The 26917-nt window shown below is 41.0% G+C and overlaps 1 pseudogene; it reads right to left on the bottom strand.

Moving 5' to 3' along the window:
* Nucleotides 1-20007, bottom strand: part of LOC123485043 — a 42657-nt pseudogene extending 22650 nt beyond the window's left edge.
* Between the last annotated feature and the right edge of the window lie 6910 nt (nucleotides 20008-26917).

A 26917-nucleotide genomic window follows, 5' to 3' on the forward strand; every position in this document is an offset into this window, starting at 1 on the left:
TTGTCTCCTATGGCAGACTGTGTTCCCACCGTAATTTCTTCCAATTTTGAAATCCAAGGATATGTGGTCCTCTGTAGCTCAGCTGGTAGAGCACGGCGCTTGTAATGCCAAGGTAGGGGGTTCGATCCCCGGGACCACCCATACACAAAAATGTATGCACGCATGACTGTAAGTCGCTTTGGATAAAAGCGTCTGCTAAATGGCATATTATTATTATTATATGCTCCATCTTGAAGAGTAAGCAGTTTCTCAAGTATATCTGACATATCGGTATTCTGCAAAGGCTTATACTCCAGGTTCTGTCCTCGAATTATCACTGGCATCATCTTCCTCCTTCATTGTAGGATAAAATCCTCTTGAACATGAAGCACTTTTTAATCTCCCAATCTTCATCGCTGTCTCCATCTTCACTTTCATCAGAGATCGAATCTCTTGTATTCTTCTTCTTCCAACTTCCATCACCCCTTCTTTCCGCTCTGGCCAACCTCTGTCTGATCACAGGGTCATATCCACCCATGATCTCTTCTGAATCCCTCTGATCATCATCATCATCATCTTCAAGTTCCTTCCTCCTGAACCTCACTCCACCCTTAGTTTCCAGACATCTCATTTTCTTCTTACTCTTGGAGTTTGGATTAATCTCTATGGTCGTTTCTGCCCGTCCTCTCTCCACCATTCGTTCATCTTCATCTCCGATGCAATAATCACCCTCCTGAATGATCACTTGAAGCTGAGGACAGACGTCCCCAAACCCTACTTCTTCCTCGTAAGGTGGGGGTCTTTTTGTTGTTCTGCTTGTCCCTTTTCCCATTGTAACAACTCTTTTATATTCCTTTATTGTGAATTATTTTATTATTATTATTATTTTAAACCAACTAATTCGTAAACCAAAAAATACTTTAGACTATGTAGCTTATGTTTCCCTCCTTTTTTTAAATTTATTTTTTAAATTAATTAATTACTTTTTATTTAATTAATTTTACAGAATAATGTCAGTGCTGGATTTCCAACACAACTCTAATCAAACAAAGTTTCTTATCTTCACATATTCTAATCTGCAGATTTATAGTTATTTTCTTATCCGTTACAACTAATCGTCCTCCCAGGGGCTCATAGTTTTTTAACAATTATTAAACGTTCTCTTCTATAGAATCAAAGGTCCTCCCGGTGGTTCATATATAGTTAACAATTATTAAACGTTCTCTTCTATAGAATCAAAGGTCCTCCCGGTGGCTCATATATAGTTAACAAGTATTAACGTTCTCTCTAATGGAGACTCATAAGGTTTTAACCTTAACTAACATATTTCCTTACAAAAAAAACTAAAACCCCTGTTGTCATAGCTTTAGTCGACACACAGCAGAGACCTCCCCTTTTACACACACACGCATAGGCTGTCTTCCTCTCACACACACACAATTCAAGAGGAATGCATCCGTTCATACAATACACTAAGCATGCTACCGTCGCTCCTTCTTTCTCATTGTTCCTTCCTAAATTTCTGCTACCTCGAGTTGCAGATATTCAATGAGAGGTTACTTCGAACATATACCTCGTCAACTATATGTCGAGAGGTAACGTGCAATTGAATGTATCTTCCACAAACTCACAGTTCCCAGAACTGACCCGAAAGTCAACCTAGTGACTCTCCTAGGATTTATAGCCGATCTTAATGATCGCCTCGTTTGAGGGCTTCCTTAAATCAGCAACGTCCTAAAAGTATACTTTTTCCTTATTTCCTGGCCTTATTCCTTCATGCTATTCCTGGACACTCCTTTTAATTTTATTCAAGCCAAATATCCGTGTGCCCAGTGTTAACAATTCCTATGGACACTCCCCCCTGTTTGCGTTGTTCCCAACGCAAACAAATGTAGAAATTTAGAACAGATTTAGAACAAATACTCAAACAACGACAATATGAAGGGACAATATGACTGGAGGAGATGAAACAAGGAGGGTGTGGCCGATTCCATCATCAACAGTCCATTGGAAGAGGAGACTACAGGGAGATGAAGTGTAGTGGACTACATTCCAGTGTCTGCAATGAAATATAGACATGTGTAATACATAATTGTGTCATATTTTTAGGTATTAATTTTTGTAGAATGATGTTTGATGTTATTGAATACATGTGAGGATCTTAGATGTTTTTGTTTATTTCGTGAATGTTTAGGGACAGGAAAGTCTAGGCAGGGAGAGGTTCACTGTAAGGTCCAATGGGTTGACCAGCCTTACAATGGATGTTTTTGGATAGGATTTTGTTTGCAGGGGCTTACATGTGTATTTAATTGCATCATAGTTTCAAATGCATTTACATGGTTTATGAGGTTATCTGGAGTACCGAAGGTGGTTGCCTGGGGCAGAGGGACCGTGAGAGAATTTTACTGTCTTGATTGATGGATGGAAGGTTGCCGGACAGTTTTTCGCTCTTACACTCCATAGAGATTGGTTCATATTTCATAGTAATGTATTCACACTTCATAAACAGTTATTTCATAGAAAGGTATTTACACTCTAGAGGATAATGTTTTTGGTTTAATGTTAAAGATACTCAATAAGATAAATTGTTACTAGTCATAATCCTATTCTGTTTGTTTTCGAGACGTTTAGTTCGTCTCGAAGGGGGGAAATGTGGTGTATTAACATTATGACTGTTTTGGAGGAACAAGGAATGTTGTTTATGTTAGTTTCAAAAGGGAATGTTTTAGGGTGACGCCCCAGGGGAGACTGGTGATTGGCCAGAAGAGGGAGCATCATTGTTATAAATAGGGGGGAAAACGAAGGAGAGGGCAGAGCGAGCAGCCATTCTGAGGCGTCACTCTCCGGGTGTCATGTCACCTGTCACTCATGCTGAAGCTTGTGGTCTGAATAAACCTTATGATCAACGTTCAGTATGAGCAGACTCCTTTTGTTCATCAGTAATAATTGCCACCACTCACTCGATACGACAATAGATAGATAGATAGATAGATAGATAGATAGATAGATAGATAGATAGATAGATAGATAGATAGATAGATAGATAGATAGATAGATAGATAGATAGATAGATAGATAGATAGATAGATAGATAGATAGATAGATAGATAGATAGATAGATAGATAGATAGATAGATAGATAGATAGATAGATAGATAGATAGATAGATAGATAGATAGATAGATAGATAGATAGATAGATAGATAGATAGTGTGGTGTATTAACATTATGACTGTTTTGGAGGAACAAGGAATGTTGTTTATGTTAGTATCAAAAGGGAATGTTTTAGGGTGACGCCCCAGGGGAGACTGGTGATTGGCCAGAAGAGGGAGCATCATTGTTATAAATAGGGGGGAAAACTAAGGAGAGGGCAGAGCGAGCAGCCATTCTGAGGCGTCACTCTCCGGGTGTCATGTCACCTGTCACTCATGCTGAAGCTTGTGGTCTGAATAAACCTTATGATCAACGTTCAGTATGAGCAGACTCATTTTGTTCATCAGCAATAATTGCCACCACTCACTCGATACGACAAATGGCGAGCTTGCCAGGAGGCGTCTGCAATCTCTCCTCTGCTGCATTTGGAGCCGCCAAGCTAACTCAAGCTAACTTCGGTCTGGAGTCATGACCCGACCAAACACAGCTAAGTTGTTAGTTTTGTTACTGCTTGTGTACACTGGAGGAATGTACCATTACGACCGTGCCTCTGGTTGTTGACTGGGAGTCTGAAAAATATTCTAAATTTGGTTGATGTGTAAACGGTAAAGTCTAGAACAAATGGATTGGTAGAGAATAAAGGCTGGGATACGTATGTATATTTAGGGCACCGTGAATCTGGTAAAGACCTCGAAGCGAGGCGATTCTTTAGGAATGGGCCATGAAATCCTTGCAACGCGTTCGGTGTGGTAAGGTTGATTCTGGGAATTATAAGCTGGACGGATTATATGTATATTATGCTCATCTTATAGTTGACGAAGTATTTGTGTGGGGTAACCTCTCTATGATTATCCAGAACTTACGGCAGCATAAAGTTAGGCGGAGATATGGATAATGATGGACAATGATTTGGCCACGGTGCAGGTTACTTAGGGCTGGGTAGGCCGCAGTTAGCTAAAGGCTAAGGCTAATGTTAGTGCTAAATGGGAGTGTGTTTCATGCTACATGGTACATGGCGGCTAATGCTAAATGCTAATTGTGTTGTGTGCTACATGCTAATGTATCCTTAGAGGTCCCATTGCAATGGACTAAGCCTCTTAAAATATGTATGTGTGTGTGGAATTTAAAGTTCTACGCAAATGTGAGCTCTGTTATGTGTAATTGTGTGAGTATAAGGTATAAAATAGTGACGCTGTAGCGTAATGCTATCGTTCTATGGTGGAAAAAGCATGGGGTTAAATGGATGTGCGCATGTGCATGATTTTACGGGGCTAAAACTACGACATGAGGTTGTGCTAAGCCTACAAAACACTGCATTATGGGTAAAGGTCATAGGTCCCATCTGGGGACTGCAGGGGGAGACAGAAATAGACAGACAGAGGAGAAATTTTAACACGAGTATTCTAGTTGTTACATCGGCGGTTGGTTAAAGATGAAACTTGTTTTGTGACCTATTGAATTTATAAATTAGATATATGGTAACGGATTATAATAAATTGAATTAAATAATTAAAAGACGATTAAAATTAAATAAAATGTTTTTGAGCGATCTATTTAGTCATGGGTTCAGTCTTGTAGCAAATATGAGTGGGGGAATATTGAATGTGGATAACTGGGTTAAGTGTATAAGCTTTAAATGCTTGTCTGTACCGTTTTGTTCCCTTGTCATGAGAGACAGGAGAGGAGATACAGGAAGTACTGACGTGCGTCACGTGACAAGGTGTGACGCGGCAGAGGCAGACGATCGGATCAGATATCAGGCTAGTTCACAAAATCATCCTTTACAAAATATGTGATGTTATGACGATTTTACATAGGCTTGGCAAATGATTCATTAAAAATTGCATTTTGGAGGCTCTGTGCATCACTGGGGTTTGATGGGAGTTGTGTTGGGAATCAAGGACTGACATTATTTTGTAAATTTAAGATAATTATGTGCCTATAGAGCAAGGGGGTTTATGGGAATTGTAGTATTGAAGGGTTAGAGGCTTTGTTTATGGGTATTTTAGTTTGAAGTTGACTAACTTACTTGCATTTGATGGGTTGTGGTAAGATGGCCAACACTAATTGATAAGTTAGGATATAGAAATACAACATTGGTTTTAAATTATTCATAATTTTTAATTGATTTTTTGATTGATTTTTTATTTTAATTAGAAATGGTTTTTGAATAAAACATTTAATTGAATTTTTTCATATTCATAGTTTAGTTGATTTAATTTTTGGTAAAAAATGGAGTTGTTAGTTTTATATTAATAATTACAGGGGGGAAGCCATAGGCTATACAGTCTAAAATAAAATAATTCACGATAAAGGAATATAAAAGGGTTGTTACAATGGGGAGAAAGGACAGCAAGGCTAGATGAAGGTGATTACACCGATTTATATAGGGAAAAAATTGTAATCCTTTAACTAAAGTAGTGTTAGAAAGTAGTGTTAGAAAAACTAATGGCAGAAGTTAGTACACCTTTCTCACATACGGATTCAGCAAAAAGTAGCTTTCGGTGATCATCCAGCAGGGTGATTGTTGCATCAGAGATGAAGATGAATAATAGATAGAGGACAAGCAGAAACGACGATGAAGATGAATCAAAACTCCAGAAGGAAGAAAATGTGATGTCTGGAAGAAAAGAGGGAGGTTAAGGAGGATGGAACTTAAAGAAGATGAGGATGATGAAGATGAGTGATGATGAAGAGGTCATGGGTGGATATGACTCTGTGATCAGAAGGAAGTTGGCAAGAGAGGAAAGAAGAAGGATACTAGAGATTTGATCTCTGATGGAAGTTGAAGGAAGAAGGATACACGAGATTTGATCTCGGATGAAAGCAAAGATGAAGAAAGCGATGAAGATTTGGAGATTAAAGGTGCTTTATGTTCAAGAGGATTTTATCCTACAATGACTAGCAAAGAAGAAATAGAAGGAGATATAGACCGATGCTTATCATGCCTGGATAAAGCAAATAGTTTAGAAGAAGTAACACAGCTGAAGATACAGAAGAGGAGAAACTGCTGAGAAAAGGATCCCAAGAATTGGAGAAGAAGAAAGAACAGGACGAAGAAACTCTGGGAACTCAATCATACAACTGGTGGAGAAGATAAGGTTTGGTTATGAAGAATTAGAGTGAACCAAATCCACAATCACTGTTACAGCTTCAACTGAACAATATCAAATGCAATTGTACCAGCCAAGGGGGTACCAAATGTTCCATATCCACAGCCAGTTTCTGGACAGACACAGAATTGGAGAGGAAGAGGACGAGAAGAAATAGAAGGAGGAGGAAGATTTCAGCTACACTTCAGCAACTTTCAGAAGACTGTTATAATTATGGACAGGTTGGGTACTTTACCTGTGAGTGCAACAAGTCAGGAGGAAACAGAGAACATTTTTAAGGAAGATACAGGGGGCAATTCAAGATCACCTGTTCTCCAGGTGAACCCTAAAGATTCTAGAGTGCCTAGAAGATCCGGAAGGGGGGGGTGGCAGTTGATAGCACCGATTAGAGAAGAAGACAAATTATCCAACAATTGAAGTTAAAACATCCGACCATTAGAAGTGATAGTGAATAGTGTAAAAACGTATCTGTGTTCAGCCTAAAGAGGTTAAACATCTCACTATGTAACCTTGACTAATTAGGGTAGAGGATTTTAAAGAGTCTGGGTTTACATTCTTACACCAAGAGATTTCAGGCTAGGCTAAAAGGTGTTTAGTTTGCCAAGTCTGTGTGTAAAGAAGTCAAAGGCAGGTGGGGACTTTCTCTATCACATATTCTAAAAATTTGGTGGTAAGGGATTTTGTGAATAAATCAGGGGAAAACGTTTTTAAATGTTATGAGAGAAAAGATTAGATTAAAATAAGTTAGGAGAACTAGGGTTGAAGGAACTCTAAGACAGTAAGCTAAGTTTCAAAGTTAGTAGTAAGAGAGAGAACAATGGTGAATGACACTTTAGAGTAGGAAGATCAAGGTAATTATAGGTGTATTTTTTATAATCAAAAGTTTGAAAGTCAGGGATTAGAGAAAGGACTGAGATTTGGGGAAAAAGTGACACTAGTGGTGATAGATGGAAGTACAAGCAAAGACAACTTTTCTTTGGGGAACTAAGGACATTAACACTTCAGTCTATTAAAACAACAGTGAGAAGCAATTTAACTCTTTCAACATTGATAGTTATTAAAGCCATAACTATATCGCATTTGATTATAAGGGAACCAATAGAGCACCAATTTTAGGGAAAAAATACTTATTAGGGTTAGGATGGGGACGTTTCTCTCATATGGAGAGATAATTATGGAGAAGAAGTATACTTATCTAGGGCAAGCATTAGAAGTTGTTCCGGTTAAGAATTATTGGTTAAAAGGACATGTAATTCGTAAAGTGACGCTTATGATGGAAGATTTGAAATCTGTTGAAGTTCCACAGTCACCAAGGGAGTTCAGGAAGAATATGTTACAGTAGTCACTCCAACAGTGAATAATACACAGAGGATATCGGTAGCTTTCCTACTAGAAGTGATTAGGGTTGATACATCAACTACTTTAATGGTAACTTTGGAAGGGATTAATGATACGATGGCAATAGCAAATGTAGGGAGTATGACACCGACAACAACTTTTCTGAAATTAAAGGGGGTCGCAAGAAAGACTCATGGGTTATGTTACGGATGGAGAGTGCTGTCAATGATAGTACGAATAGGGTTAAAATAGGAGACGGTCGCTCGACCTCTATCAAGTATGTGTCAATCTTATGCGTTGTCATGACTGTTGTATCAGCAGCAACAGTCAGTAACAGATAAAATAATGTCGTTGTCAAAACATTTGTTTAAGCCTAGGTTTAGGTGTTATTGGATTAAGTGAATTAAAACTTGTGTGAATTTGTTAGATGGAAAGTAAAATCAGGTAACAGCGTAACTGAAGCATTTGAGGTGTAACCATGGAGGGCTAAAAGTTGTTTTTGTTCTAATAAAACATATGAGGTAAGGGGTATGTTTATGGGAATATCAGATTGTGATGATAATATGATGACTTTGGATAAGCATGAACATAAGGTTAGAGATGACAAATATAATGTAATTTTTATGTACCAGGTAGTAAGAACAGCAGGACTTTGATGGTTAAAAGAGTAGCTTTTGCCAGACAATGTGACTATGGGGATTTTAGAGATATTTTGAGGGTTTGTGGTGATAAAGCATGTATATTCTGACACTATGGATAGACAGGATTTTGTTACATGTCAACGTTGAAGCTTCCATATGAGGTTTTTACCATTATAAGAGGGATAGCACCGGACACAGCTAAATCTAGGGTTAAAAGGGTGACATGGCGACAGGTCAATAGTGTTCAAGCCTATCATTGAAGGATAAATCTAAGGGAGAAGGGGGGATTTTTTTCCATGGTATGGTGTAACATTTGGGAAGATTCTATTGAGGATAATAGTTATACTTTGAGTCCAGATAGTTCAGATAGTTATATATGCATTGAAGAATATAAGGGATGCATTTGGGAGATCTGAGAAGACTTGGTTGCAAGATCAGTTAGGCCCAGTAGGGGCAGTGATGGGTCAGATTTTAGTTTCAGCTTTGATAGCACTGTGTGTGAGGTTTGTAATTTGTTACTGACATTTGAGAAAGCTATGATATTGAGATAGGTTGGAGAGTGATGCCGTGGAGACAACACTCAGATGCCGGTGTTGACTGTTCCTGATCCGGATAAAGATGGACCAGTGGAACTGAATGGATAAATATCATTTTTGATTATTTGATGATTTTTCAAATGTTTTTTTTTTTCAATATTAGGGTGATGTTGGTATGATTTATGAATCAAAGGGGGGAATAGGTTTATGTGATTCATGCATCATTTATATATCATTGTTATATTCTTAGTTGATATTGATGTTTAATTTGAAAGTGTTTGTTTTGCAAAAGATACTGTTTGGTCGTTTCTTTTTCTTCCAGAAGCATTTGGGGGAACATATGGAGATTGAAATACTCAAACAACGACAATATGAAGGGACAATATGACTGGAGGAGATGAAACAAGGAGGGTGTGGCCGATTCCATCATCAACAGTCCATTGGAAGAGGAGACTACAGGGAGATGAAGTGTAGTGGACTACATTCCAGTGTCTGCAATGTAATATAGACATGTGTAATACATAATTGTGTCATATTTTTAGGTATTAATTTTTGTAGAATGATGATTGATGTTATTGAATACATGTGAGGATCTTAGATGTTTTTGTTTATTTCGTGAATGTTTAGGGACAGGAAAGTCTAGGCAGGGAGAGGTTCACTGTAAGGTCCAATGGGTTGACCAGCCTTACAATGGATGTTTTTGGATAGGATTTTGTTTGCAGGGGCTTACATGTGTATTTAATTGCATCATAGTTTCAAATGCATTTACATGGTTTATGAGGTTATCTGGAGTACCGAAGGTGGTTGCCTGGGGCAGAGGGACCGTGAGAGAATTTTACTGTCTTGATTGATGGATGGAAGGTTGCCGGACAGTTTTTCGCTCTTACACTCCATAGAGATTGGTTCATATTTCATAGTAATGTATTCACACTTCATAAACAGTTATTTCATAGAAAGGTATTTACACTCTAGAGGATAATGTTTTTGGTTTAATGTTAAAGATACTCAATAAGATAAATTGTTACTAGTCATAATCCTATTCTGTTTGTTTTCGAGACGTTTAGTTCGTCTCGAAGGGGGGAAATGTGGTGTATTAACATTATGACTGTTTTGGAGGAACAAGGAATGTTGTTTATGTTAGTATCAAAAGGGAATGTTTTAGGGTGACGCCCCAGGGGAGACTGGTGATTGGCCAGAAGAGGGAGCATCATTGTTATAAATAGGGGGGAAAACGAAGGAGAGGGCAGAGCGAGCAGCCATTCTGAGGCGTCACTCTCCGGGTGTCATGTCACCTGTCACTCATGCTGAAGCTTGTGGTCTGAATAAACCTTATGATCAACGTTCAGTATGAGCAGACTCCTTTTGTTCATCAGCAATAATTGCCACCACTCATAGATAGATAGATAGATAGATAGATAGATAGATAGATAGATAGATAGATAGATAGATAGATAGATAGATAGATAGATAGATAGATAGATAGATAGATAGATAGATAGATAGATAGATAGATAGATAGATAGATAGATAGATAGATAGATAGATAGATAGATAGATAGATAGATAGATAGATAGATAGATAGATAGATAGATAGATAGATAGATAGATAGATAGATAGATAGATAGATAGATAGATAGATAGATAGATAGATAGATAGATAGATAGATAGATAGATAGATAGATAGATAGAAAGAAAGATAGAAAGATAGATAGATAGAAAGATAGATAGACAGGATGCTTGTAGACCTCAACTCAAACCTTTGCTAAATAGTCAGGTGGCAAGCCTAGCCAGCTACCCTCAGTTGTTGTACTGCCCACAAAGGAAATTGGACAACTTCAGCCACACACACGCGTTCACGTACGTGCATGCACCCACACAAACACACACATACAAACATGCCACACACACAGACTCATTCCTTATTTTCATTTGTCTTGTGTGTTTGTTCTACCTTATCTTACTTTTAGTATTCCATTGTTATTGATTACTGCATTGTTGGGTTTAGAGCTTGCAAGAAAGTCATTTCACTGTACTTGTGCATGTGTTTGGTACTTTGTGTGTGTGTGTGTGTGTGTGTGTGTGTGTGTGTGTGTGTGTGTGTGTGTGTGTGTGTGTGTGTGTGTGTGTGTGTGTGTGTGTACTGGAGCGGAATGAATGGAATGGTATCAAATACATCAAACACATGGATTCCATGTGTTTATTACCATTTAATTCACTTCATTCTGGCCGTTATTACAAGCCGTCCTCCCCTCAACAGCTTCCTATTGACCTCTGAGGCATGGCTGTAGGGAGTTCATTACCACAGACCAGAGATGGGAGGCGTTTCAAAGCTGTAACTAGGTTTCCATTTTGCTTCACATCATTACATTGTTGTGGTAGATGAATTAATCATGTTATTTTTACATTTTCCCATTTATTCCAACAATTTACCTCTAAATATATGGAAGTCCAATGACGCTATCTCTTTCATTGTTACCCAACGCTTAGGGTTACCTGAACTGTACTCATATCCTTCCATATCCTTTTCTGTACATAATGCCCTGAATCTTTTCTACAACGCCCGGAGAACTGCCCCCTTTATTCTATGTACCCAACGCACTAGAAGACCAGTTCTTAAAGCCTTTAGTCGTATCCTTATTCTAGTCCTCCTCTGTTCCTCTGGTTATGTAGAGGCTAACCCAGGCCCTGCAGCCCCCAGTATCACTCCTACTTCCCAGGAGCTATCATTTGTTGACTTCTGTAACCGTAAAAGTCTTGGTTTTCTGCACATAAATATCAGAAGCCTCCTTCCTAAGTTTGAGTTATTCACTGCGTTAGCACACTCCGCCAACCCTGATGTTCTAGCAGTGTCTGAATCCTGGCTTAGGAAGGCCACCAAAAATTCTGAAATTTCCATCCCCAACTATAACATTTTCCGTCTAGATAGAACTGCCAAAGGGGGTGGAGTTGCAATCTACTGTAGAGATAGCCTGCAGAGCTCCATCATACTATCCAGGTCTGTGCCCAAACAGTTTGAGCTTCTACTTCTAAAAATCCACCTTTCCAGAAATAAATCTCTCACTGTTGCCGCTTGCTACAGACCCCCCTCAGCCCCCAGCTGTGCCCTGGACACCATATGTGAATTGATTGCCCCCATCTATCCTCAGAGTTCGTACTGCTTGGTGACCTAAATTGGGATATGCTTAACACCCCGGCCATCCTACAATCTAAACTAGATGCCCTCAATCTCACACAAATTATCAACGAACCTACCAGGTACAACCCTGAATCCGTAAACATGGGTACCCTCATAGATATCATCCTGACTAACTTACCCTCTAAATACACCTCCGCTGTCTTCAACCAGGATCTCAGCGATCACTGCCTTATTGCCTGCGTCCGTAACGGGTCCGCGGTCAAACGACCACCCCTCATCACTGTCAAACGCTCCCAAAAACACTTCAGCGAGCAGGCCTTCCTAATTGACCTGGCCCAGGTATCCTGGATGGATATAGATCTCATTCCGTCAGTAGAGGATGCCTGGTTGTTCTTTAAAAGTAATTTCCTCTCAATCTTAAATAGACATGCCCCATTCAAAAATACAGAACTAAGAACAGATATAGCCCCTGGTTCTCCTCAGACTTGACTGCCCTTGACCAGCACAAAAACATCCTGTGGCGTACTGCATTAGCATCAAATAGCCCCCGCGATATGCAACTTTTCAGGGAAGTTAGGAACCAATATACACAAGCAGTTAGGAAAGCAAAGGCTAACTTTTTTCAAACAGAAATTTGCATCCTGTAGCACTAACTCCAAAAAGTTTTGGGACACTGTAAAGTCCATGGAAAATAAGAGCACTTCCTCCCAGCTGCCCACTGCACTGAGGCTAGGAAACACTATCACCACTGATAAATTTACAATAATCGAGAATTTCAACAAGCATTTTGCTACGGCTGGCCATGCTTTCCACCTGGCTACCACTACCCCGGCCACCAGCTCTGCACCCTCCACTGCAACTTGCCCATGCCCCCCCCGCTTCTACTTCACACAAATCCAGACAGCTGATGTTCTAAAAGAGCTGCAAAATCTGGACCCCTACAAATCATCTGGGCTAGACAATCTGGACCCTTTCTTTCTAAAACTAGCCGCCGAAATTGTTGCAACCCCTATTACTAGCCTGTTCAACCTCTCTTTCGTAACGTCTGAGATCCCCAGAGACTGGAAAGCTGCCGCGGTCATCCCCCTCTTCAAAGGGGGTGACACTCTAGACCCAAACTGTTACAGACCCATATCCATCCTGCCCTGCCTTTCAAAAATTTTTGAAAGCCAAGTCAACAAACAGATCACCGACCATTTCGAATCCCACCGTACCTTCTCCGCTATGCAATCCGGTTTCCGAGCTGGTCATGGGTGCACTTCAGCCACGCTCAAGGTCCTAAACGATATTATAACCGCGATCGATAATAGACAGTACTGTGCAGCCGTTTTCATTGACCTGGCCAAGGCTTTCGACTCTGTCAACCACCGCATTCTTATTGGCAGACTAAATAGCCTTGGTTTCTCAAATGACTGCCTCGCCTGGTTCACCAACTACTTCTCAGATAGAGTTCAATGTGTCAAATCGGAGGGCCTGTTGTCTGGACCTATGGCAGTCTCTATGGGGGTGCCACAGGGTTCAATTCTTGGGCCAACTCTTTTCTCTGTGTATATCAATGACGTCGCTCTTGCTGCTGGTGACTCTCAGATCCACCTCTACGCAGACGACACCATTTTGTATACATCTGGCCCTTCATTGGACACTGTGTTAACAAACCTCCAAACGAGCTTCAATTCCATACAACACTCCTTTAGTAGCCTCCAACTGCTCCTAAACACTAGTAAAACTAAATGCATGCTCTTCAACCGAACGCTGCTTGCACCCGCCCACCCGACTAGAATCACTACTCTAGACGGGTCTGACCTAGAGTATGTGGACAACTACAAATATCTAGGTGTCTGGTTAGACTGTAAACTCTCCTTCCAGACTCACATTAAGAATCTCCAATCCAAAGTTAAATCTAGAATCGGTTTCCTATTTCGCAACAAAGCCTCCTTCACTCATGCTGCCAAACATGCCCTCGTAAAACTGACTATCCTACCGATCCTTGACTTCGGCGATGTCATTTACAAAATAGCCTCCAACACTCTACTCAGCAAATTGGATGTTGTCTATCACAGTGCCATCCGTTTTGTCTCCAAAGCCCCATATAATACCCACCACTGTGACCTGTACGCTCTTGTTGGCTGGTCCTCACTACATATTCGTCGCCAAACCCACTGGCTCCAGGCCATCTATAAATCACTGCTAGGCAAATCCCCGCCTTATCTTAGCTCATTGGTCACCATAGCAACACCCACCCGTAGTCTGCGCTCCAGCGGGTATATCTCACTGGTCATCCCCAAAGCCAACACCTCCTTTGGCCGCAATTCCTTCCAGTTCTCTGCTGCCAATGACTGGAACAAATTGCAAAAATCTCTGAAGCTGGAGACACTTATCTCCCTCACTAACTTTAAGCATCAGTTGTCAGAGCACCTTACTGATCACTGCACCTGTACACAGCCCATCTGAAATTAGCCCGCCCAACTACCTCATCCCTATATTGTTATTTATTTTGCTCATTTGTACCCCAGTATCTCTATTTGCACATCATCTCTTGCACATCATTCCAGTGTTAATACTAAATTGTAATTATTTTGCACTATAGCCTATTTTATTGCCTTACCTCCATAACTTGCTAAATTTGCACACTGTATATTATATGTATTTCTGTTGTATTTTTGACTTTGTTTTGTTTTACCCCATATGTAACTCTGTGTTGTTGTTTTTTATCGCACTGCTTTGCTTTATCTTGGCCAGGTCGCAGTTGTAAATGAGAACTTGTTCTCAACTGGTTTACCTGGTTAAATAAAGGTGAAATAAATAAATAAATAAAATAAAGTGTATTTTTCTAGAGTGTAGAGTGTATGACTCACGTGCAACATATGAAGGTGCAAAAAGAAATAGAGAGAGAAAGGTTACAGGGGAAAAGCAGTGAGACTTCACCTTTAGTGGGTCTAGCCATGTAAACATCTGGGGTTTCTTACCGCCCCCTTCAGGGACAGGCCTGTAACTACTCCACATTCTAGTGGATCACAAAATATAAACTAACTAACTACTTGCAAATATTACAACACATTTTAGTTCAAGTTTAAGCATCAGCCAATTGACTTAGTTACATGTAAACAAAGGCTACATGTTAGCTGTCCCCATTGCATAACCTGGCACATTCAGCCCTATGCTAACCTCACCAGATGGCCCTGATTATATATGGTTCAAATACCATATCACCCAATTAAAATTGTTGACCTAGTTGGACGTGATCAAACACTTGTTCATAGAAGCGTCCTTAACAGAAGTCCAACGGCACGTTCTTATAATCAAAGCAACTATGTCACATGCATTTGACTGACTGGTCAAATGGCTCTCTTTTTTCAGTGACTAGCTCCATGTAATTGTCACAGATTGTGACAAGGGTTCAAATCTCACAATAGTTTTTTTCCCCCATTGAAATGTAGAATTACATTTATTGTGTTAGTGTGTTGAGAAGGGAAGTAGTCTACAGCCAACAAGTAGCCTACAGCCAATCAACAAATGAAGATTAAGAATACATTTAATAAGGAGCTACGTCTTTAGTCAGCCTTGCAGACAAACCCACTGCTATGGCCTAATAATCATATTGCATAGGCTATATTACATGGACGTGTACACCTAAATGTAGGCCTTCAACATTTTATATGCATTTTATAATCATCTGCTTTGTCACATATGTGTTATTTGACTCGAGGACATTACAAAGTGTAATAGGATTACAGGTTGCACTCTCCTTATCATCCTACAGATGGCAGTTTTTCAGTTATTTTAAAGAAGTTTATAGTGAATCCAACCTCGAACCCACACTTAGCCTACCGTATGTAAAATATTCCAAATCAACAGTCTTAATGGAGGAAGACACTTGGCTGTATCAGTATCAGGCTTAAACTTGAACTAAAACTAAAACTTTTTCTAATGTTCACAAGTATGGCCCAACTAATATGGTCATTGGTCACATAGCAACAGCATAAGCCCTCAGTCTAGTGGGTCTGCCCTCTTATTCCTTCCTCTCTCTATCTCATCATAATAGTACAGACATGGAACACTTCTGTATGGGTTCATATCAGTAGAAGTCAAATCTGAATGTGATTTACAGAAGACTGACAGCACTATGGTGAATAGAGATTTTGTTAGAAAGTGTTACTTTACTATATAAGAAATGTATAGAAACGTTCAAGATGTAAATGCATTGTTTCAATCAGAAATACAGAGAGTAAAATGAATATGTCCTTAAATCAAGTTATATTTCAAAGCAATACAATTATGTGGGGAATCAACACTTTTTATTTAATATGAGAATTAATACAAAATACAACACACCTTCTCCATTTTAAGTTCCATAGTGGAACACTCATCTGGCTCCTATAACTACTACTGAAATCATTTTACAAAAGACTTACATGTTGAAAATGAATATCTACTGTAAAAAATATTTTGGCCAAATGCTTAGACAGTAGACAATATTTCAAGTCAAAAGTAAGTGACGTTTAAAGGTACACTCAGCGATATGAAGTATATGCAGAAAGTAAAACAGGACATTGGTTCAATTTCCGCAACAACTAAGAGCGTTGAAGCATGAGACTCAACTTCTCCACGGTTTTGGTCTCATGGCTACCACGCTGTGAACAGTGTGAAGTGAACCTCTGCATATGTGCAGATACTTTGTGTGATTGAGTGAGAGTAAAGTCTTGCATCTCACTCATCTCAATATTTGTGGTGCTACTCGTGGCAACGTCATTTCGCTGAGTTTACCTTTAATATAAAAATAAGCATTAAAGCTGCATTATGTAAATATACATTTTTAATAACAAATTATAGCTACATGTTCCATCTTAACTGTTATAGTAGGTCGACCAACCAAGTATTAACACATCTTAAGTATTTTAAATTTGAATTAAAAACGGAAAAGATTCACGTACTGTATATCCACCTACATGTAAAAAGCATGACATTATGTAAAATACAACATTATAAAAATGCAATAAATTCCAGTTGTATAAAAAAACAGGCACTACACTCTTGTTTAATTAACAATCTGAAATAAAGACAGGTAAGTGTAATATTTCATGAAAAATCAAAATCAATCAACAATTACAAAGGAAAGCATACAAGCCAGCAAAAGCTGAAAACGTCAACTTACAAAATCATTTGTAAAATTCTATTCAGTGATATTAAACTGAGTAAAAACTTTCATATATAAATGGTAAAAACTTTACAATCATAAAAATGGTTATTCAGCTAACAGTTCATACTGTAATGATGACAAAGATGATTTGTTCTGTTCGATGACATCATCACATCGTATTTGGTCTTGAGGAGATTTGACTGTTGAACACAAACCTACAGGAATATTTACATTTACATTTTAGTCATTTAGCAGACGCTCTTATCCAGAGCGACTTACAGTTAGTGAATACATTTTTTTATTTTTATTTTTTTCATACTGGCCCCCCGTGGGAAACGAACCCACAACCCTGGCGTTGCAAACGCCATGCTCTATCAACTGAGCTACATCCCTGCCGGCCATTCCCTCCCCTACCCTGGACGACGCTGGGCCAATTGTGCGCCGCCCATGAGTCTCCCGGTCGCGGCCGGCTGCGACAGAGCCTGGATTTGAACCAGGATCTCTAGTGGCACAGTTAGCACTGCGCAGCAGTGCCTTAGACCACTGCGCCACTCAGGAGACAATATAACGGATGGAAAGTAGCATTAGAGTTAAACTGATCCATCTGCTCTTTCAACTGTACACAGCTATACAATGTAACCCATCAGAGAGCATGACATAAAGAAGGAGATTATCAAGCTGGATAAACTGATTGTAAATATACTGAAAGAAAGTTCTCACCTCGAGCCCTGCAGCATTTCACCGTCATCATGATGGACACATGTAGAAAGGGAGACACCACCAGTAGACAACACAGCAGCCTGGGCAGAGAGATGGAGACAACGGAACCTGGAGGGACTAGCAAATCAAGACACTTGAACCCAGACACTGCTCTTCTGACCTCTCACTGTCACCCAGCTCTGGTGATTCTACTTCATCAAATTTACACTTATAGAATCCTTCATCTGACATGGATACTGTGAGGATGGTAAATTCTCCTCTGGTCTCATTCTTGATGAGTACTCCATCTTTATAGAAATCAGCCTTGGGGTTAGGATTTGTTTCTTGATATCTAAATGTACAGCTCAGAGTCAGAGAGTCTCCTTCAGTCACGGGATGAGCAGGGCTCTCCAGGATCACATCACCATCTGTGTAACATAATATAGAAATAATACTGTAAATCTGGAGTCATCCCTCACAATACATCAACATCTTATGAGCTTGTATTTATGAGATGCAATCATTCAGTTCCAGATTTGAACATCCTATCATATATATGTAGAAATGTTAGTGAGGGTTGTACAATAGATGTACCATTTACTGTGATGTTGACAGCATTACTGTACTCTCCTGATCCAGACTCACACCACAACTGCTGCTCTTTAATTATTTCTTATTTTTATTTTTTACTTATCTATTTTGTACTTAACACTTTTTTTTTCTTAAAAATGTATTGTTGGTTAAGGGCTTGTAAGTAAGCATTTCACTGTAAGGTCTACACCTGTTGTATTCGGCGCATGTGGCAAATAAAATGTAATTTGATTTGAAGAGCTCATTGACTTTCGACATGGCACCGTTGTAGGATGCCACCTTTCTAACAAGTCAGTTTGTCAAATTTGATAGAGCTGCCCCGGTAAACCGTAAGTGCTGTTATTTTGAAGTGGAAATGTCTAGGAGCAACAATTGCTCAGCCGCAAAGTGGTAGGCCACTCAAGCTCAGAGAATGGGACCGGCGAGTGCTGATGCTCGTAGCGCTTAAAAATAATCTATCCTCGGTTGCAACACTCACCACCCAGTTCCAAACCTCCGCCAGAAGCAATGTTGGCACAAGAACTGTTCGTCGGGAGCTTCATGAAATGGGTTTCCATGGCCGAGCAGCCGCACACAAGCCTAAGATCACAATGCACATTGCCAAGCGTCGGCTGGAGTGGTGTAAAGCTTGCCGCCATTGGACTCTGGAACAGTGGAAATGCTTTCCTTGGAGTGATGAATCATGCTTCACCATCTGGGGGTCCAACGGACAAATCTGGGTTTGCCGGATGCCAGGAGAAGCTACCTTCCTGAATACCAACTGTAAAGTTTGGTGGAGGAGGAATAATGGTCTGGGGCTGTTTTTCATGGTTCGGGCTAGGCCCCTCAGTTACAGTGAAGGGAAATCTTAAATCTACAGCATACAATGACATTCTAGACAATTCTGTGCTTCCAACTTTGTGGCTACAGTTTGGGGAAGGCCCTTTCCTGTTTCAGCATGACAATGTCCCCGTGCACAAAGCGAGTACCGACTACAGAATAATGCCCATGATTTTGGAATGAGATGTTCAAACGTGTCCAAATACATTTGGTGATGGAGTGTACATACACACAGAGCATGTCTACATGATTGACTCAATATAAATAGTGTCCATTTGTATTACAACAAAGTAACTTACCATTCAGGGTGACTCAGACCGGATAACCGATGGTTGATTTTATGGATCTGGACTGGATCTCACCCTGACACCAGTAGAGACCCTGGTCAGACTCACCAGCTCTACTGATGGTGAGGGTGTCTCCTGTTATAGTGTGTCTGACAGACTGGGATACTACATTATCATTCCTGTCTTTGTACCACTGATAGCTCCAGATACTGTCAGACCCTACTGAACACGTCAGAGTAACTGTCTCTCCAGGGAACACAGGGTTTGGCTCTGCTGTCAGTGTAGCTTTGGGCAGAGCTGCAGAAACACACAACATACAATTTTAAAACAACTAAATATCATCCTTAAATTGGGGCCCAATGAAGTGGTTATAAGTATGGAGGCACTTATGTGAATGAGACATAAGATGACTTACCTGTCACTGTCAGTGTGACTACATCACTCCACTCAGAATATTGCTGCTCCTCAATATGTGTACCCAGACATAGGTTGTCACCACTGTCGGAAATCTTAGCAGCACTGATCTCATGTTCATTCTTCTTACTGGCGGAGTCAGAATTACCATTCTTGTGCATTGTGTATTTCCAGTCAGTGACTCCTTGCCCCTGTACGTCACATCTGAGAGTGACAGTCAGGCTTCGGTGTTCGTCACCTCATCACAGGAGGATTGCAAGCAGGTAAATTACTGCATTTAAATATGAAAATGAAATGCGCCAATAACTTTACCAAACATTTCCTCGCACAGTAAATACTCAAATAAAACTGGAAAACCACAACAATATATATGTGGAGAAATTAATTCATACATACATGTTGAAAACATGAATGTGCCAAACTATTTATAAGGGGTATTAAATATGTTCATTCATTACGAGAGCGGCTGAGAGTCCACTTCGTCCCAACATAGGCTATTTGCTGTCCAGGGTCACTACACAATCTTCTTGGTAAATTGGTGTAGACCTGTGTCTTCTTTTAACTGAAACACATTCTCAGCCACATCATGTATAATGTTGCAGAAGCTTTTGCTGACCCATGATGTACTTAAATTAAGCAAACCTGTGAGTAGAATTGCCACACTGCAAACTACTACCACAGATGGTGGATAAATTATGTCTTACTCAGGCCTTTTACCATTGAAAAAAAATTGTCACATTTCCGGTCTGCTTAACCCTTAAAGGTGCAGAAATCGCTTAGCCATTTTCTGGTTGCTAAAATTCTAAAAGTTTGCCTAATTTCAGTTTATGTGACAAAACAAGCAAGTGTAAAAAATCATTGTACCATATAAACCGCTGTGAAATCTCTTTTCAATAACAAGAAATATTGTATTTTCAGCTGTTTGAAGCTGGTGTACGAAACTGAAAGTAAAAGACGTAAAAAATAAACTTTAGAATGGGAAGGATAGAAAGAACGTCCAATAGAACAGATCTAACGCTTCTTAGACATGCTTTCAATTAGAATTTGTTTTTGTTTGTTTATTTAACCTTTATTTAACTAGGCAGGTCAGTTAAGAACACAATCTTATTTACAATGACATATCTATAACTCAAATTTCTATGTGAATGTGGTCGGGTCGCCCAAAAAGTTACATATTGCAGTTTTATGGAGTGACTCTCCCATAGACACCAATGCGATAGCAGCTGTGTCTGGTCTGCTTAATTCATTGACTGACTGTATAAGAACCACAAAAAAGGAGCAAGTCAGATGTCTCGATTCATCTTCCATCTCTGTTACTACCACTGTTGATGACAACGAAAAGAGATGTGAGTCAGTGCACCAATGTCATGATATTGTTGTCAGATGAAAAAACTCTAATGTGTTGCATGGAGAAGACATGTTGAGATCCAGAACCATCTTACTGAATGGATAACATTCACAGTTGTCCACATGACATTCATATGACACTGTCTGTGCAAATTGTAGTGTACATCCAATACATTCCTCTAGGTGTCTCAGCAGTTCCATTATTCACAATATCTACAAGTCATGCTAGAATAACACAGTGGGCTATTGTGCTATTTGTAAAATGTATTGTAGGACATGGTGATACAGTAGTAGCAGTGGTGGTAGTAGTAGTATATTAAAAGTAGTAGCATTAGCAGTGGTAGTAGTAGCAGTAGTAATAATAATAGTAGAAGTAGTGGTGGTGGTAGTAGTATATTAACAGTAGTAGCAGTAGTAGTAATAATAAAAGTAGTAGTGGTAGTGGTATATTAACAGTAGTAGCATTAGTAGTGGTAGTAGTAGTAGCGGTAGTAGTAGTAATAATAAAAGTAGTAGCAGTGGTGGTAGTAGTAGTATATTAACAGGAGTAGTAGTAGTAGTGGTGGTGGTGGTGGTAGTATTATATTAACAGTAGTAGCATTAGTGGTGGTGGTAGTATTATATTAACAGTAGTAGCATTAGTAGTGGTAGTAGTAGTAGCAGTAGTAGTAGTAGTAGTAGTAGTAGTCGTAGTAGTAGTAGTAGTAGTAGTAGTAGTAATAATAATAATACAACTAGTAGTGGTGGTGGTGGTGGTGGTGGTAGTAGTATATTAACAGTAGTAGCATTAGTAGTGGTAGTAGCAGTAGTAATAATACAAGTAGTGGTGGTGGTGGTAGTAGTGGTAGTTGTAGTAGTATTATTATTAGCGGTAATAGTAGTAGTAGTGGTGGTGGTGGTGGTGGTAGTATTATATTAACAGTAGTAGCATTAGTAGTAGTAGTAGTAATAATAAAAAAAATTGTAGTAGTGGTGGTGGTAGTAGTATATTAACAGTAGTAAATGTAATGTAAATGTAGTAGCATTAGTAGTGGTAGTAGCAGTAGTAATAATACAAGTAGTAGTGGTAGTAGTAGCTCTGGATAAGAGCGTCTGCTAAATGACTAAAATGTAAATGTAGTAGTAGTAGTAGTAGTAGTAGTAGTAGTGGTAGTAATTGAGTTTCAGACACATTGGTTCATATTTGGTCATTTAAAAAACTATGAAAAAGGATCAAACGATGAATACCTAATCTGAACACACCTCACCACATCATTTACCTGCCTTGGACAACAGGCTCCATAGACAGTATGTAGACATGAGAATAGTGTAACTGTCACCGGTTATTCAAATAGATTCACAGAAAACAACAGTTTCTTCCTCAGCTGTCAGTATCGACCTCCAAGAGAGCCCACAAAAAGAGTCAAATTATGAAATGATTATTATAAAACATTATTTGATGATATATGATGTTATATATTAGGAATGTAGAAATAATGTATTATCTGCTGTCTCTCTTTAACCATCTATCATGAATGATACTTAACTGACAGATAATGTTATATCTCTATATAATTACAGTGTCACGATCGTTTACGAACGAGAAGGACCAATGTGCAGCGTGATATGCATTCATATTTATTTACGGCTAAACACACGACAAAACAACAAATGAGTCCAAGGTAGCATACAAACAACATACCTTACACGGAACAAGATCCCACAACTAACAGGTGTCAAAAGGCTGCCTAAGTATGGTTCCCAATCAGAGACAACGAGCTACAGCTGCCTCTGATTGGGAACCACACTGGCCAACATAGATCTACACATTCTAGATCTCAACATAGACACTCAACACGACACAGAAAATACACACCCTGACTCAACAAATGAGAGTCCTCAGAGTCAGGGCGTGACAGTACCCCCCCCCCCCCAAAGGTGCGGACTCCGACCGCGCCACCTAAACATAACAGGGTAGGGGCCGGGTGGGCATTCCGCCTCGGAGGCGGATCCGGCTCCGGGTGTGACCACCACTTACTCTCCACCTCCCTGTTGCGCCCCTGGTCTGGTCTGGACCTCGGCGCGCTGCTTCCCCTCTCCTTCCTTCCACGACGTACCAAGCCCTGTCTGGACCCTGGTGTGGGAGATCCCGAAACTGGAGAGGGGCTGACGTCTGGGTCTGGACTGGAACCGCTGACTGGAGCTGGACCCGACGACGGTGGATCGCACTGCTCTGGCTCCGGAGTGGAGCCGCTGACCGAAGCTGGATCAGGCACCGGTGGAGCGGACTGCTCTGGCTCCGGAGTGGAGCCGCTGACCGGAGCTGGACTGGACCCCGGTGGAGTGGATTACTCTGGCTCCAGAGTGGAGCAGCTGGAACAGGCACGGGCCGTGCCGGACTGGACACACGCACCACTGGCTTGGTGCGGGGAGCAGGAACGGGCCGGACCTGGCTGATGACGCGCACCCCTGGCTTGGTGCGGGGAGCAGGAACGGGCCGGACTGGGCTGACGACGCGCACCACTGGCTTGGTGCGGGGAGCAGGAACGGGCCGGACTGGGCTGACGACGCGCACCACTGGCTTGGTGCGGGGAGCAGGAACGGGCCGGACTGGGCTGACGACGCGCACCACTGGCTTGGTGCGGGGAGCAGGCATGGGCCGTACCGGGCTGGCGACGCGCACCACTGGCTTGGTGCGAGGGACAGGAACAGGTCGGACCGGGCTGGCGACGCGCACCATTGGCTTGGTGCGAGGGACAGGAACAGGCTGGACCGGGCTGGCGACGCGCACCACAGGCTTGATGCGAGGAACAGGAACAGGCCGGACCGGGCTAGCGACGCGCACCACTGGCTTGGTGCGAGGGACAGGAACAGGCCGGACCGGGCTGGCGACGCGCACCACTTGATTGGTGCGAGGAGCGGGACTGGGTTCCTTCATTAACCCCCGCTCCTTCTGCTGCCTAACCAGCTCCTCTCGCCGTGCCTCTACACTTTCCTTCTGCTCCCTCTGAACCAATGGCCCCCCTAATTTGGTGGCCTCCTCTGCTAAACAGCGGAACCGCTCTATCGCGGCCTCCCGCTGCCTCGTCGTCCACGGCGTGAGCCCCCCCCTAAAAATGTTTTGGGATTGTCTCTCCCCCGTGATCATGGCCTCCATCCCTCTTGCCAGACTCTCGCTCATCTCCTCCCAAGTCCATCCTCTCTCCTCGTCACGCTGCTTGATCCAGGATTGGTGGGATCTTCTGTCACGATCGTTTACGAACGAGAAGGACCAATGTGCAGCGTGATATGCATTCATATTTATTTACGGCTAAACACACGACAAAATAACAAACGAGTCCAAGGTAGCATACAAACAACATACCTTACACGGAACAAGATCCCACAACTAACAGGTGTCAAAAGGCTGCCTAAGTATGGTCCCCAATCAGAGACAACGAGCTACAGCTGCCTCTGATTGGGAACCACACCGGCCAACATAGATCTACACATTCTAGATCTCAACATAGACACTCAACACGACACAGAAAATACACACCCTGACTCAACAAATGAGAGTCCTCAGAGTCAGGGCATGACATACAGCTAGCTAGAATCCTACCTACTGTAAATTCTACAGGCCATGTTTGAATGAGCATGACAAGTCAACTGTATTGGCTCTGCCTTTAGAGATGGCATCAGTAATACAGTTCAATGACAGGGTTGATAGTTTACAACATATTCAAATGAAGTTCTAGTTTACAACATATTCAAATGAAGTTCTACTTTACCACATATTCACATGGAGCCCAGAGGTAAATAGGAACTGTATATTCATTTTTTACTGCACCTCAACACCCCTTACTCAGCATTCTCCTGGGACGTGTGTGTGTGTGTGCATGTTGTTTGCATAACATCCTGTGTAATCCGTAACAGTTGTGTTTGTGTACTACGTGTGTGTGTGTGGTTGAGTGTGTGAGTGTTTATGGGATTTTAATGAGTGAGCATGTGTGATGTTAAGGGACTTCTTCCTCTTCTGGTCTCCACTCTGAGAGAGGACAGAGTAGTGATGATTAATTACTTTCAGACATGTCCATTTCCTTTTGAATATTTTCAATAGGGCCTCAACAATGGTTCTCCAAATAGAATCCTGTTTTGAAGGATATGTACAGTATTAGTGCAATGTAAAGGGCATGAGAAGATGACAGTTCCATGTAAAGTAGTTATTCGTCACACTCTGGACATGTCTGTTGGATTTCATACTGTGAACCAACTTCCAGACAGACATACACACAGAAAGACAGCATCAACCTGTAACATTTGGTTCATGGCCAAAAGGGTTTCCTCATTTCTCTTGACAATAAGTTAGCTTTTCTTCAGATATGCTGAATAAGAATATTAGATTGGTTAGTTACCCTAACAGTTAATGAAATGGTTTGCAGGTTGGACCTTCCAGTCAAGGGACTCTGACCTAGTACAGCTCAAAGGAAAGAATGTTTGGATAGTGGATTGTAAGAGAGGAACTAGAATGGGACATTTCTTATAGAATGCTGAGATAGTGGATCGTGAGAGAGAGGAACTAGAATGGGACATTTCTAATAGAATGTTGAGATAGTGGATCATCAGAGAGAAAATAGAATGGTACATTTCTAATAGAATGTTGAGATAGTGGATCGTGAGAGAGAGGAACTAGAATGGGACATTTCTAATAGGTGGTAATCACCATGTTAGTTTTAGTGAAATAATGTAATCACGCAATAGAAACAAAAGAAGGAACTCCATCTTTTACTTCATCTTACTGTAACCATAGGAACAGTGGAAGGTGATGAGGATGTCACATACTCTGAGGTCAGAAGACCAGGAGGTAGAGCTAGAGAGCAGGAGGATCCTGTGAAAGGTGAGGTGTGTGTGTGTTACAGTTAGCTAAGGGTTACATTAAGTACCCCTTATTTAACCTTATGACCTTATAACGTCTGACCCCCACTCCTTTTCCAGGAAGTGAACCTGGCACTAGTGACCCCTCTCCCTCAGTGGGGTCAAAGGCTGCAATCCCTGAGGGAGGGTCTAGGAGTGTTCCCGTGGTGACCCTAGTGTGTCTCTGTGTTCTACTGCTGGGCCTGGCTATCACTCTGGGAGTCCTCTGTGAGTATAGAACCATTTTACTGAACCCTGACCCTTTTAAAATACTGAACCCTTTTACACTACTGAACCCTTTTATACTACTGAACCCTTTTACACTACTGAACCATTTTACACTACTGAACCCTTTTACACTACTGAACCCTTTTACACTACGTATCCACCATAGCTGCTGGCCTGTAACTCTGCTGGAAAGGACAATGTGCAGAGAAAATATCCAAGCCAGCCCAGACCAGTACATTTCCGGTTGGTACGATAGTCTGAAACAGAAGAGAAAAACAACTACCCTCCATCTTGTCTCCTTGTCTCTGTTCCAGATGCTTCCAACATGACTAGTCTTCATGCTGAGGAAGCTCGCTTTAACCAGATGAAAGAGAATCTAACAGGTGAGAATATCAATGATCAAGAGCTCTTTACCATTATAAACTTCTTATATACATTTGGAGAGAATCCTTCATATAAATCATTAAGATCCTGGTTCGATAACGGGCTGTGTCTCAGCTGGCCGCGACCGGGAGCCCCATGAGGCGACGTACAATTGGCCCAGCTTCGTCCGGGTTAGGGGAGGGTTTGACCGGCCGGATCGTCCTTGTCCCATCGCGCTCCAGCGACTCCTGTGGCGGGCCC

This window comes from Coregonus clupeaformis, unplaced genomic scaffold (assembly GCF_020615455.1).
Source record: "Coregonus clupeaformis isolate EN_2021a unplaced genomic scaffold, ASM2061545v1 scaf0545, whole genome shotgun sequence".
In the NCBI taxonomy this organism is placed as follows: Eukaryota; Metazoa; Chordata; class Actinopteri; order Salmoniformes; family Salmonidae; genus Coregonus; species Coregonus clupeaformis.